Raw genomic sequence first — 13678 nt, 5'->3', positions numbered from 1 at the left:
ATGCAATGCAATATCCAAGTTTTAATCCTAGCATGTGAGAATTAATACTAAGTCGGTTGACACGTAATTTAGCATACAATTGGGTCGAAGTTGGATTTAATGCTCATTTACATGTGGAAACATACAAACAATAAAAGGAATACAAGAAAATTACATTAATTACATAGGGATAGGCGATTTATGTCGAAAATACCTTTAAAACGGATAATTTGAGAAAACGAAATAAAAGAAGGAAAGAAAGAATTAAATAAATCATCGAACATGAATTAGCGTGATAATACGGATAATAGTTGATTAATACGTAAACTAATTAAACTAGGTCAGGGCAGAAAAGGAGTTCGGGACGTAACTCATCACGAACAAAGCGCAACGGGAGATCGCCCTTCGGAAGAGGCGCAGCGATTCTTTGCGTCTTTCCAAGGGTGAGTTCTGGTTGTGAAGTTTAACCAAATCGTTAATGTCGATTGGTGATTTAAAGGATTAATTGATGATATTTACTCGGATGAAAGTGATTAACAGGTTAATTACATGTGAATGATGGTCATAAAAGCGATAAACATGAACGATACGGATGTAAACGAATTAATTACATGAAATTATGATGAAAATATTAATGAGTCCTCTATTGAAATAAATCAATTAGGCTAAATACGACGGATATACAACGAATATGCAACAAACATGCGAATAAACAGATGAAAACTATATCAATGACGAATTCCAGAAACTCAACATGAACAAATTGAACCTCTAAAATCCGGGTTTGAATTTAATGACGAAAACCCGTAAATATGGATTATTTAGGATTTAAGTCGGATTTGATGATGATTTAAGACATGCTAATGAATGATGAATCATATGATACAATATACATGTGAATTATCAGTGACGATTAAGACGAAGAATTAACGGACGAACAAATAACAAATAAAAAAGAAGCGAATTACGAGAGGATTTAGGAAGAAGAAAAAAGCGAGAATCTGCGGCGGCCTCACGAAGAGGCGCAGCAGAACGCTCATTCGAAGAGGCGCAGCATTCTGTGCGTCTTTTCTCGACGTTCTGTCTCTCCGGAAATCCGCCAAAGCGAGTTTTAAAGCACGGTTTTAGAAATCGGTTTTAATGGTGTATTTTCGACATAAATCTTACAATGGTGATACGATAAATAAAATACAATAAATAAATAAGGAATTATACACCCTCAGACTTACATGTTGACGGAACGAGATGAACTAAGATATCGACTAGTGAATGCTCGACGCGAATGCAAAGAGAGTGCCCTCGTAAGAGGAAAACGATTGATTAATTTAAGTTGATTGAGTGTAGTTGGTCAAATTGGTCGGTCATGCAACGGAGAGGCTGGTACCCGGAAGGATCCGAGCTTACGTGGTCGAAAGTTCAAGCACGTAGGCGCCAAATAGTAAGAATGAAGTCTAGAATGCAAAGGGAGAAGAGAAGGGCGGACACTCGCGTGAGAAATATGAGGAACGAAGGCTCCTATTTATACTAATCACGTGAAGGAATAGGGTTTCAGAGACTCTTTGGTAGTGAATCTCGGAAAGATATGAAAAAGATACGTAAGATATGCAGAAAAGGGCCTGGGAAGAGGCGCAGCAGCCACTGCGTCTCTTGGAAGAGGCGCAGACTGCTGCGTCTATTCCCCCAGGTTTCCTCCTGCTGAAGAAAGATTTCCGCGTTTGAGTTATGGTAGGACGGAAATAATTCGATTATCTTTAATATTTAATATGAATATTACGGAGATCTTATTTGCCAAAAGATAAAATTTATGAAATATGGAATAGAAATATCCGGAACATTCCGAATATTCGACTCGGGATTCAACATTATCGAAATGGAGACGGTTTTGACCCGACTCGAATGTACTCTAATTACTGCCAAAACGACCGTATCGGGACGTAGATGACAACTAAGAGGTCGACATTTAATATTTGAGCAATCACTTGACGATAATCTTACGAACTGTCACAAATCATTCCGCGTATCAAACATGCGGCCCAATCATCACCGGGTGGTTTGCGGGAGGTGCGAAAATGAGGTATCTACAGAGCCCCACTTTGACCGAGGCTTGGACAAGGCGAAAGTCAAAGTATAGCCATCAGTCAATCGAAGATTACAACTCGACGACTATGGCGATGCGAGGCGGCTCAAGTGGTCCGAGCCAAGGACACCGTCGGGAACATTTTAGAGTCTGTCGACTATCGGGAGGGTCGTTTAAAGTCCATTAGACTACGTAAGGAAGCTGCTTGACCATAAGAAGAGACCATACCCGAGACTTCGGAGAACGACACCTTGTCGTACTCATGGAGAAACAAGAAATATTGAAAGCGGCAGGACGTCGGTAGAAACTGCAGGGAATCCGCTTTCGTCGGTCTCAAGCGAACTCGGCAAAAACTTGAGGTCGAATCGCACGTCGGTCTCAAGCGAACTCTTGTTGGGGAATGTGCTGACGATTAGGGACATCTTGATCGTCATGGGAGAAATCTTGAGTGAGCAATACTGCAAAATACTACTGCGATGGGGACAAATATTTTGACGACTAGGAACATCTTGATCGTCAGGGAAGAAATCTAGAGTGAGCAATCGCAAAAATATCTTGCTGCTGGGGACAAATGAATAATAATATGCAATAGCCCGCTGCTGGCTGATGAAATGCGGGCCGGAACGAAAGAAAATCGTCGAATGGGCCAAAAGAGTAAAATAGCATCGAGGAAGAGGCGCACCAAAGATGGGCCCACGAATAACGGACTTATAACGAATTTTTGAAAATCCGTATGGAGGGAACCAAAGGAAGAGGCGCAGCAAGAGCTGCGTCTCTTGGAAGAGGCGCAGCGCCTGCTGCGTCTTTTCCCCAATTTGGCTTTCCATTTCCGTCGAGGTTTGATTCAAAAGCTTGCTTTAAATATGACTAATCGAGGTATGTATCTTAATCTTGCATTAATCTTCTATATTTGTTGAATTTTGAGCCGCGAGATTTAGGGTTTTCGACCCTTTTGATCGAAAATTTGGGGCTTTTCTCCCAAAGGGATTTGCCATGCCAAATTGATGTTAGAAATGGATAGTAGGTGATGTTAGGAACATAACCATTTGTTTGTTTCGAATTTTCATCGAGTTTTGAGCCTTTGAATGAATTTTGAGACGGTTTTACAGCTAAACCGTAAATTGCTACGAAAATAGCCTTAGGATTGCCCATTTGCGATAAAACTTGATATTTGGGATCCTTGGATGATGGGTAAACTTCCTACCATCTCGGAATTTTGGTTTGTGACAACTTTTTCAGGACACCTTTCTAGGGCATAATCGCCGTTACAACGAAATGCTGCCGAATTTCCGACTTGAACCCATAACTAGGCTTTGAATTGGACTTGACTTGACCCAATTTATCACATGAGTGATTGGGTTGGTGGGAACGTGGCCCAGGATGGCACAGGAGGAGTAGTTTCAGGGCCTTGAAGGCTCGAAAACCCCTTAACAAAGGCTTGTCGTCGTATGACGCGGCCTGAATCTACTTTAATGTTGCAGGTGATGAGGCTTCTACTTCTGGGAGAGCTCCCATGGAGATAGACGCCGCTACTGTTGAGGATGCTTTAGAGCAGGCCTTCACCGCTGCGGTGATGGATGCTAAGTTTCACGAGGAGGAGGAGATCCCGAGACGAGCCAACGTCGGGCGAGGAGGTCGTCAGCTGAGAGGAGCTCCTGCGTGGGCTGAGACTTGGGAGAGTAGACACCTCGTGTGGGCTGCAGAGGGTCACCTGTCCTACAGGACGGTGAAGAGCTTGGTAAATGAGAATTCACCACTCATTATTCATCCTCTTTCATTCTTTTTGTCCAAATCTCTTTCAAATTTCAGTCAAAACTAAAGATAGCTTTGTTTCAAACCATAATAGGAGGCCGGGAACATCAGGTCGTTCTCGGGTTACACGACAGCGATGGAGCACTACGAGCAGCTGTCGGCAGAGAAGAGGGCCATGATCGAGCGTGGAGCGTTCGGTCCTCTGGTTCAGGTCTTGAGGGATGTCGTGAAGAGGAAGTTGCGGGCTAACCTTAGCCTGGTCCGCGCTTTCTTGGATCGATTCTGGGATACGACTTCCACGTTTCACCTACCTTTCGGTGAGGTGGGAGTTACTCTGGAGGATTACGGCATGATTTCTGGTCTGCCGTGTGGGACCGAGGAGATGGTGTGGCCGGAGACTGCTATGAGGGCGGATTCGGCCGAGGCGAGGAGATTGATCGGCTGGAACTTGTCGCCGAAGGCTGTTGCAGTGCCGGGTTTGGTACCCAGTACTTACGTTCGAGACTACTTTGCGGGGAAGACCCCGGCGCTGGTGACGATTGATGGGAGGGAGACAGCTCCCTCCTCCTCAGACAAACGAGTGGCGGCCGGGCTCGTCTGTGGCTTTGGTGGTTTCTGTCTTCTATTTACCTCGGAGACAAGGGCGAGAGGCTATCGACGAAGCTTCTTCCCTTCCTTTCTGACCTGAGTTCCCTAGGGCGTTGGGACTGGGTCACTGCTTGGTTTCATGGTCCTCATCCGCTTTATGGTTCGTCCGGGAGTTGATGGAGAAGGGGACTTCTCCCGGCGTCTCGGACACAGGCTCTTGTTGGAGGTATGAACCTTCCTTTAGACCAAAGCAAATTTTTTTCCTTATCAAATCACGAAAGATCGTCATTGATTATTCTGTTTTACAGGCGTGGGTGTACTCTTACTTCCCGAGTCTCGCGCCCAAGAGGACGGAGCCACTGGAGAGGGCCTATCCTGTGGTGAGGGATTGGGTCATGTGCCTGTTGGGGTTGGTGTCCTTAACAGTTAGTGCAAGGACTTATAAACCTCTAAAAGGATCAAAGGGCATACTTTTGGTATTATTATCACTTGATCCACGTTTATCAATAACGGTTGGCTTGCTAGATAAGTTTGACGTTATTGTCATACGGATATGGTGATCAACTGGTCCCTAAAAGTCACACCTATAGGATACGTTCGAGAGACGTGACGGTATGAAAATACAGTCATGTAGATGCCAAAATTGACTAACCAAGTTAGTTGGTCAGTTATTTGACTAGTAATTAGTCAAATATGTGATGTTGAGATATTATATTTAATACGGATTAAATATCATGGGCTAAAGCGAATTAACCAGTTAATTCGTAAAATTAAATATACGTGATTTATATTTAATTAAATGTATATTAAAAATAATTATACAGCAGCGCTGCATGGCTTTGGTGGTTTCTGTCTTCTATTTACCTCGGAGACAAGGGCGAGAGGCTATCGACGAAGCTTCTTCCCTTCCTTTCTGACCTGAGTTCCCTAGGGCGTTGGGACTGGGTCACTGCTGGTTTTGCGGTCCTCATCCGCTTTATGGTTCGTCCGGAGTTGATGGAGAAGGGGACTTCTCCTGGCGCTGTCGGACCTGGGCTACTGTTGGAGGTATGAACCTTCCTTTAGACCAAAGCAAATTTTTTTCCTTATCAAATCACGAAAGATCGTCATTGATTATTCTGTTTTACAGGCGTGGGTGTACTCTTACTTCCCGAGTCTCGCGCCCAAGAGGACGGAGCCACTGGAGAGGGCCTATCCTGTGGTGAGGGATTGGGTCATGTGCCTGTTGGGGTTGGTGTCCTTAACAGTTAGTGCAAGGACTTATAAACCTCTAAAAGGATCAAAGGGCATACTTTTGGTATTATTATCAGTTGATCCACGTTTATCAATAACGGTTGGCTTGCTAGATAAGTTTGACGTTATTGTCATACAGATGGCGGTGATCAACTGGTCCCTAAAAGTCACACCTATAGGATACGTTCGAGAGACGTGACGGTATGAAAATACAGTCATGTAGATGCCAAAATTGACTAACCAGTTAGTCCGAGTTATTTGACTAGTAATTAGTCAAATATGTGATGTTGAGATATTATATTTAATACGGATTAAATATCATGGGCTAAGGCGAATTAACCAGTTAATTCGTAAAATTAAATATACGTGATTTATATTTAATTAAATGTATATTAAAAATAATTATACAATACATTTTGTCGGACACGTATTAATAATTCAAACTAACCCGTATTATTAGCCGATGCCTTAATTTCCGATAACCGATAACAGTTTATAATACAAACCCGTCATATACATTTTAGTATTTAACGAACCGGACCTCGAGTTAAAACCAAGAGGAAGTGGAAGCCCACTTCCCCTTGTGGGTCACGGTTTTGGCCGAAATAGGAGAACAAAAGGAGACCTCCTCCTTTTGACCTAAACCAAATCATCATTTGAAACAAAAATTAGGGTTTTGAAGAGTATTCTTCTCTCGAAAAACCGAGATCTCTCATCTCGACAAAACTCACATCGATTCTCCCTATATTGCAAGGCAATCGGAGAACACTGTTCTAGCACAAGGGCATATCTCGGACAAAGTCTTGGGTGTAACAATTAGGAGGAAATCTGTTTTGATTTCTGTTCTTTACGCCGCAATTTTAAAGGACCCGAGGTTATTTCTATACCTTAATCATTTCATTGTGTTTATCGTTTAATGACTATAAATTGCATGTTTAAATTTACGTTATAATCCTGCAATTAAAGGGTAGTATACGGATATTAACCCACAAGTGGTATCAGAGCGAGGCCACGTAAATTTTTATATGTGTTTTTCATCAAACGATTGTTGAAACGATGAATTTTGGTTAAAAAAATTTGTCTCGGCAGCCATATTTTTACTCGGCAGAATTTTTTTAATTTGCTGCGTTTTTTGGTTGTTTTGGGAACCGTGTCTTGTTTACACGGTTGCTCTTGTTGTTGTTTTGTCTCGAAAACCAAACCGTGCCATGTTTTACACGGCTTTGTTTGTTTCAAATTTCTTGTTGTTTTTACATGTTGTTATTTTATACGGAGATTATAGCAACATGTCAAGATTTTGTCAATTGTTAGATATTGTTTTCAATCGCTTTTGATCAAAATTACGTTCATTTTGTCTCGCCAAAACTGTTTCACGAGGGTTTTGAAGTTTCAGCCATATAAGCATTCGATCGAGCGTATTTCTACTCGATCGAGTGCTGTTCTGTCTTGTTTTTGCTCGATCGAGTCCCTGTTGTACTCGATCGACCCTGTTTTAAAAAACCTTTTGCTCGATCGAGTCCCTGTTGTACTCGATCGACCCCTTTCAAACCCTCCGCTCGATCGAGTTGTCCTCGTACTCGATCGAGTAGATTTGCTGATATAGGTACTCGATCGACCTCCAGGTTAGTCGATCGAGCACCTCCTGATTAGCATACCTCTCGATCGACTTGCAGTTCAGTCGATCGAGCCCTCCTGTCCCTCGATCGAGCACTTATGTCCCTGGATCGAGGGATTTCGTCTTTAACAGCTTTGAAAATTTGTTTCTTTTGATTTAAATTTTCTTTTGGCTTAAATATGTACTTTATACGGATATAGTACACTCGCTTAATAGTGAATTGATTCACTCACGTACCATATAGTTGTTTTAAAGCGTCTTTAAAATGACGGATTATAATGGATTAAAATTAAATGATAGAAGCGGTTTTATCACATGAATTTTAATCATTAAAAGGTGGTTTGGATAAATTTAACATAATTACGGAATTATGTCACGAATGAATTTGTTTTTAGTTGATGCATTTTATTTATCGTTATTTATGAATGCCGTGAATGCCTTTTTATTACGTATTTAATTTTTACAATTGATTGTAACTTAGTGTGGCCTTAGTAGAACGTGTTACCGTAATGATGGAACACGGTCTTGGTTGTATTTTGAGATCTTGTATCTCCGTTTTGGATTTTTCACTTGTAATTGCAGTTTTTAATTAGAATGTAAATAGGTTTATATTTTGTAATTTTAATTGTAATTTTTGAGAAGACCAAAGATGGAGACCAGATGCTCACTCCCGCTACTTGGATCAAGATGGAACATCAAGACAAGCTTTTCGGGTCCAACGGTGGATTCCAAAGTTGTATTATGTTCTTTTACTAGGATAGGCCACACTAGGAAATTTTTATTTACGTTTTGCATTACTTTATTTATTCATTGTTACGATAATTTGCATCATTTTCCGCCTAAAAACCAAACCACCTAATTATTGCATGAAAACTGACACATATAGAGGTCACGAGTTAGTTTTCATTGACATTCTCATGTCACACGTTTTAAGCCATCATCCAAATAAATTCATTCATGACAGACGCTAGTTATTCGTTCACTTAAAATGAATTATAATTTAGTTGATGGGATCTTCCTCGTATAAACTAAAATTGAGAACGGTCTTTATAGGTCAAACTCCAATGAGTCCCTTCTTCGTCGGTAGGCATACTATGACCCCTTCTACGTCGGGTAAGTTGGAACCGATTGACCTATTTTATCTCAACACTATGGTCACTCGTACGATCCTGTGATCATGGTGGACTATAGATAGGATTTACTGAAATCTATCGACCAAGAGTTCTTCCTGAAGAATTAGCTAAACAGTTGGCTTATCAATTTACCGAAATTGAGTCTTGGGATCACTTGTATCATTCTTGAGGGAGATCAATTATGCAAGTGCAAGAGTCTACATGTTTAAAATGAATTTTAAAATAGACTTAAATCACCTCGATGAGTTGCTTATTTCGTTTTGTTTTTCCTTCTTTTTCAAAGTGTAGATCACGTTTAAACCGCTAAACAACAAATGGTTGGTTCAAGTGATAACCCAATGCCAAGTGCCACATTGGACCGTGAGTCCTGGCTTAGGATCTTCATGAGTCGATGAATCGCCTACTCGATCAAGAATGACGGATCCAACTTCGGGACCGGGAGGCGGCATTACGGAATGCTGCCGCCGCCGACGGAAAGCTCAAATATCCGCTGAGCCCATGCCGTTAAACCCAGGCCCCACGGCTGGAATTAACGAAATCAACGAGTATAACGATTTCGCTTTAGAAGCGGGTGCGGTAAAGAACGTACTTATTTTTGCAATGGAACCCAATTTGCAGAAACGCTTCATAGCCCAAGGTGCAAACAAGATTTTCACCACGCTCACTAAGGAATTCTCAAAAGCACCGAGAATCGTGACCTATGAGCATACCACTCGCTTCTTTGATGCGAAACTCCAGAAAGGGCCAACCGGTTAGCCCACACATTCTCAGCATGATTGAGAATGTCGAGAAACTGGAGACCTTTAACTGTAACATCAGCGAGAATATTGTTATCGACCGTATTCTTCACTCACTCCACGATGGTTATTCGCAATTCAGAGCGAATTACTATATGAATGATTTGAAGAAAACTCCCCATGAATTGCACTCCCTCCTCGTACAGGCCGAGAAGGACATGAAGTTCAGTGGGAGTTCGAAACAGGATGTTCTCGTTGTGTCAAACAAAGGGAAAGGTAAGGGCAAAGCTCCGGCAAACCTAACAGTAGGTAAGGCGAAGTTCAAGAAGTCGGGTTCAGGGAAGAGTGGTCCTGGTGAGGCGAGCAACTCATCAGGCATGACAAAGAGCAAGAGTGAAAACATGGAATGCCATCATTGCCACAAGACTGGGCATTGGAGACGCACATGTCCTGTTTATCATGAGGACTTAAAGGCAGGTCGTGTTAAACCTGTTGGTATGTCTTCTCTCTCTTCTACTTTTATTCATATGATTGAGATTAACCACGCAAGTTACGGAACTTGGGTACTTGATACTGGTTGTGGTTCTCATCTGTGTAATCATGTGCAGGGGCTCCGAAACATCGAACCCCTCGTAAAGGGTGAGGTGGACCTGCGTGTTGGGAATGGAGCAAGAGTAGCTGCCATCTCCAAGGGGACATATGTGATCCAGCTTCCAAGCGGATTTGAGTTGTCATTATATGACTGCTATTATGTACCTAGTCTTTCCAAAAACATTATTTCAGTTTCTGCGCTTGATAAACTTGGTTTTTCATTTGTAATAGAAAACAATGCTTGCATTTTCTCATTACACGATATGATTTACTGACAAGGCGCTTTCCATGAACGGAATTTATGTTTTAGATCAGACCTCGGAAATATTACACGTAATGAATAAAAAGTTAAAGGTTGGTGACAAAGATCAAACGTATCTATGGCACGGCCGTATGGGACACATTAATGAGAAACGCGTAAAACAGCTCATCAAACATGGAGCTATCTCGGCCTTTGATTTTCAATCATTTGGCACGTGTGAATCATGTCTCATCGGTAAGATGACTCGGATTTCCTTCAAAGGTGTTGGAATGCGCGCTGCTGACCTATTAGGGATCATACACACGGATGTATGTGGTCCTATGTCAATCACCGCACGAGAAGGCTATAGGTATTTCATCACTTTCACGGACGATTTGAGTAGATATGGCTATGTCTACTTAATGAAGCACAAAAGTGAATCCTTTGAGAAATTCAAGGAATACCAAAATAGGGTACAGAACCTATTAGGTAGAAAGATTAAAACACTGCGTTCAGATCGTGGTGGCGAGTATCTTTCTCACGAGTTTGATCAACACCTAAAGGACTGTGGGATTGCCCTACGCTTAACTCCACCGGAACACCTCGGTTGAATGGTGTGTCCGAACGGAGAAATCGAACACTACTTGATATGGTTCGATCCATGATGAGTCACACGGTTTTACCCGATTCATTATGGGGTTATGCTCTCTTGTCACCGCTCTAATACTTAACCAAGTCCGTCTAAAGTCATTGACAAGACTCCATATGAACTATGGAAGGGAACGGTCCCTAACTTGTCCTTTATACGGGTTTGGGGCTGCGAGGCTTATGTCAAGTGGAGACACGAAGATAAGCTCGGCCCGCGATCGGTCAAGACATACTTTATAGGTTATCCTAAAGGATCACGTGGTCATTACTTCTATTCGCCAACCGAACAACGTGTTTTTGTTGCGGCTAGTGCGACATTCTTAGAGAAGGAATTTATCGAGAGTGCAAAGAGTGATAGAACCTTCGACCTGTCGGAGATTCCAGAACCAAACACCGAGCAACCATTGGAGGAACCTGTTCCTTCAATCCCGGCTGCGGTGAATATTCCTGAGGAACCTAGGAGGTCGGGAAGAGTCTCTATTCCTCCGGACAGATACATTGGTATGGTCGAGGAACATGATATAGATGACGTTCTACTCTTAACGAGTAGTGAACCCGCAACCTATAAAGGTGCCATGACAAGTTCTGACTCAAAGCTATGGCTTGAGGCCATGCAATCCGAGATGGACTCCATGTATGAGAACAACGTGTGGGATCTTGTTGACTTACCTGCTAAGGTTCGTCCCCTTCAATGCAAATGGCTTTACAAGATAAAGCATTCTGTGGAAGGTCAGCAAGATATCTACAAAGCACGACTAGTTGCCAAAGGTTTCACCCAAGTGCCAGGTTTGCACTACGATGAGATTTTTGCACCCGTAGTTATGCTGCGTTCCATTCGGATTATCTTAGCGATCGCCGCTTTTCATGACTATGAAATTTGGCAAATGGACGTGAAAACCGCCTTCTTAAACGGCTTTTTGGAGGAAGAGTTGTACATGGTACAACCCGAAGGGTTCATCGATCCAAAGACATCCTAAGAAAGTGTGCAAGCTTAAGCGTTCCATTTATGGACTTAAGCAAGCATCACGGAGTTGGAATCATCGCTTCGACCAAGTGATAAAAGAAAATGGATTTACTCGATCGGTCGAGGAACCATGTCTATATATCAAGTCGAGTGGGAGCAAGATTGTCTTCCTAATATTGTATGTTGACGACATACTCCCGATTGGGAATGACATACCTCTCTTAACTTCGGTGAAAGTATGGTTGAAAAACCATTTCCGGATGAAAGATCTGGGAGAGGCACAAAGAATTCTAGGCATCCGCATCTATCGAGATAGATCACGACGGATGTTATCTCTCGATCAGAGTCTTACATAGACAAAGTCCTAGAGAGATTCAGCATGACTAACTCCAAGAAGGGGTTCCTTCCCATGGCTCCAGGGGTGCATTTGAGCAAGTCTCGGCACCGAGACACCGGAAGAGAAAGAGCGCATGACACGGATTCCTTATGCTTCGGCTATAGGATCAATCATGTATGCCATGATATGCACACGTCCGGACGTGGCATATGCATTGAGTATGACAAGTCGATTCCAACAAAGAACCAGGTGAACTACATTGGTTGGCTGTCAAGAACATTCTTAAGTACCTCCGGAGGACTAAAGATTGGGCATTGACTTATGGAGGCTCTCGAACAAAAGCTATGCGCAACCGGTTCTGCACGATGCTAGCTTCCAAACGGATCGTGATGACTCGAAATCTCGGTCAGGATTCGTTTTTACTCTTAATGGCGCTGCGATCACCGGAAGAGTTCGAAACAAACTGTTACAAAGAGATTCTACGACGAGTCCGAGTACTATGCCGCGTCCGAAGCTACAAAGGAAGCGATATGGATGCGTCAATTCTTACATGGGCTATCTGTAGTGCCTAGTTCGAATGACCCGATCACCATCTATTGCGACAATAGTGGTGCCATCTTCCAAGCTAAGGAGCCTAAGTCTAGCAACAAGTCTAGACATGTACAACGGAAAGCTCATCTAATCCCGGATTACGTGGAGCAAAAGACAGTAGTGATAGAAAAGATTGCTACGAGATGATAACATAGCAGATCATCCTCTCACTAAAGCATTACGACAAGATAAGCATGAAGGGCACGTTAATTCCATGGGAATTAAACGTGTTCCTAAGTTGTAGTACTCTTTTATGGATCAGATTCATCCTCTCTTGTACTCTATACGACATCATCGTTTTGATATTTTATATATATTTTTGTTTTTCATGTGGATTTGTACGACAAATTTTGAACACCACAAAGTGAACCGAACAAACATTATATTTTTAGTCCTTAATTGCCCACATGAGCTGATAACTCGGCAATTATTTTGTGACGTTGGTTGATGGTGGGTTCAACGAGCCATAAGTCAACCGGTTGACCGACCAATCACAGAGGCGATTTATACGGATATTTCGTAGGACACACTTGTGACATCGACGTGGAGTCCTAAATGTTTTATAACATTCGTTGCCCGGTCGTGGATAGGACTTCCATGGTGATCCTTAGAGTCGAATCTTTTGACTATCGCCTGTCTCTTGAGACTACGGCAGATTTTGGGTGACTTTGGTTTCTTTCTCACGGTCATCCGTAACAGGGGCCAAGTAGATTTTTTCTGGGTCATTTCATGTTGTGCTTAGATCGGAAGGAGTCGAGTTGAAGGAAATATTCAGCCTTTATCGGTACTCGATATTTCTCGGGGCCACTCGAGGAGTCAGAATCGAAATGCATGGCCATGCTCGGATACGGATTCGTTTTATCAGTTAAGTTACTCTCTAGTCGGGGAAACCACTCTAGATACAGATCGATTGTAAAATACGACCTTTGCGGATCCAGATCTGCAAATTGTTTTACATTGAGTGGGAGAAATTTTTAAATGAATATGAGAATCGGTTATCGCACCTACACTTGTTCGGACAAGTGGGAGTTTGTTGGAGCTTGTGTCCTCCAGTTAGTGCGGATAACGTCATTGCACATGCACTTGTACGGACAAGTGGGAGCTTGTTGGGGTTGGTGTCCTTAACAGTTAGTGCAAGGACTTATAAACCTCTAAAAGGATCAAAGGGCATACTTTTGGTATTATTATCAGT

The sequence above is a fragment of the Silene latifolia genome, chromosome Y (genome assembly GCF_048544455.1).
Source record: "Silene latifolia isolate original U9 population chromosome Y, ASM4854445v1, whole genome shotgun sequence".
Classification (NCBI taxonomy): Eukaryota; Viridiplantae; Streptophyta; class Magnoliopsida; order Caryophyllales; family Caryophyllaceae; genus Silene; species Silene latifolia.
This window is presented reverse-complemented; position numbering follows the sequence as displayed.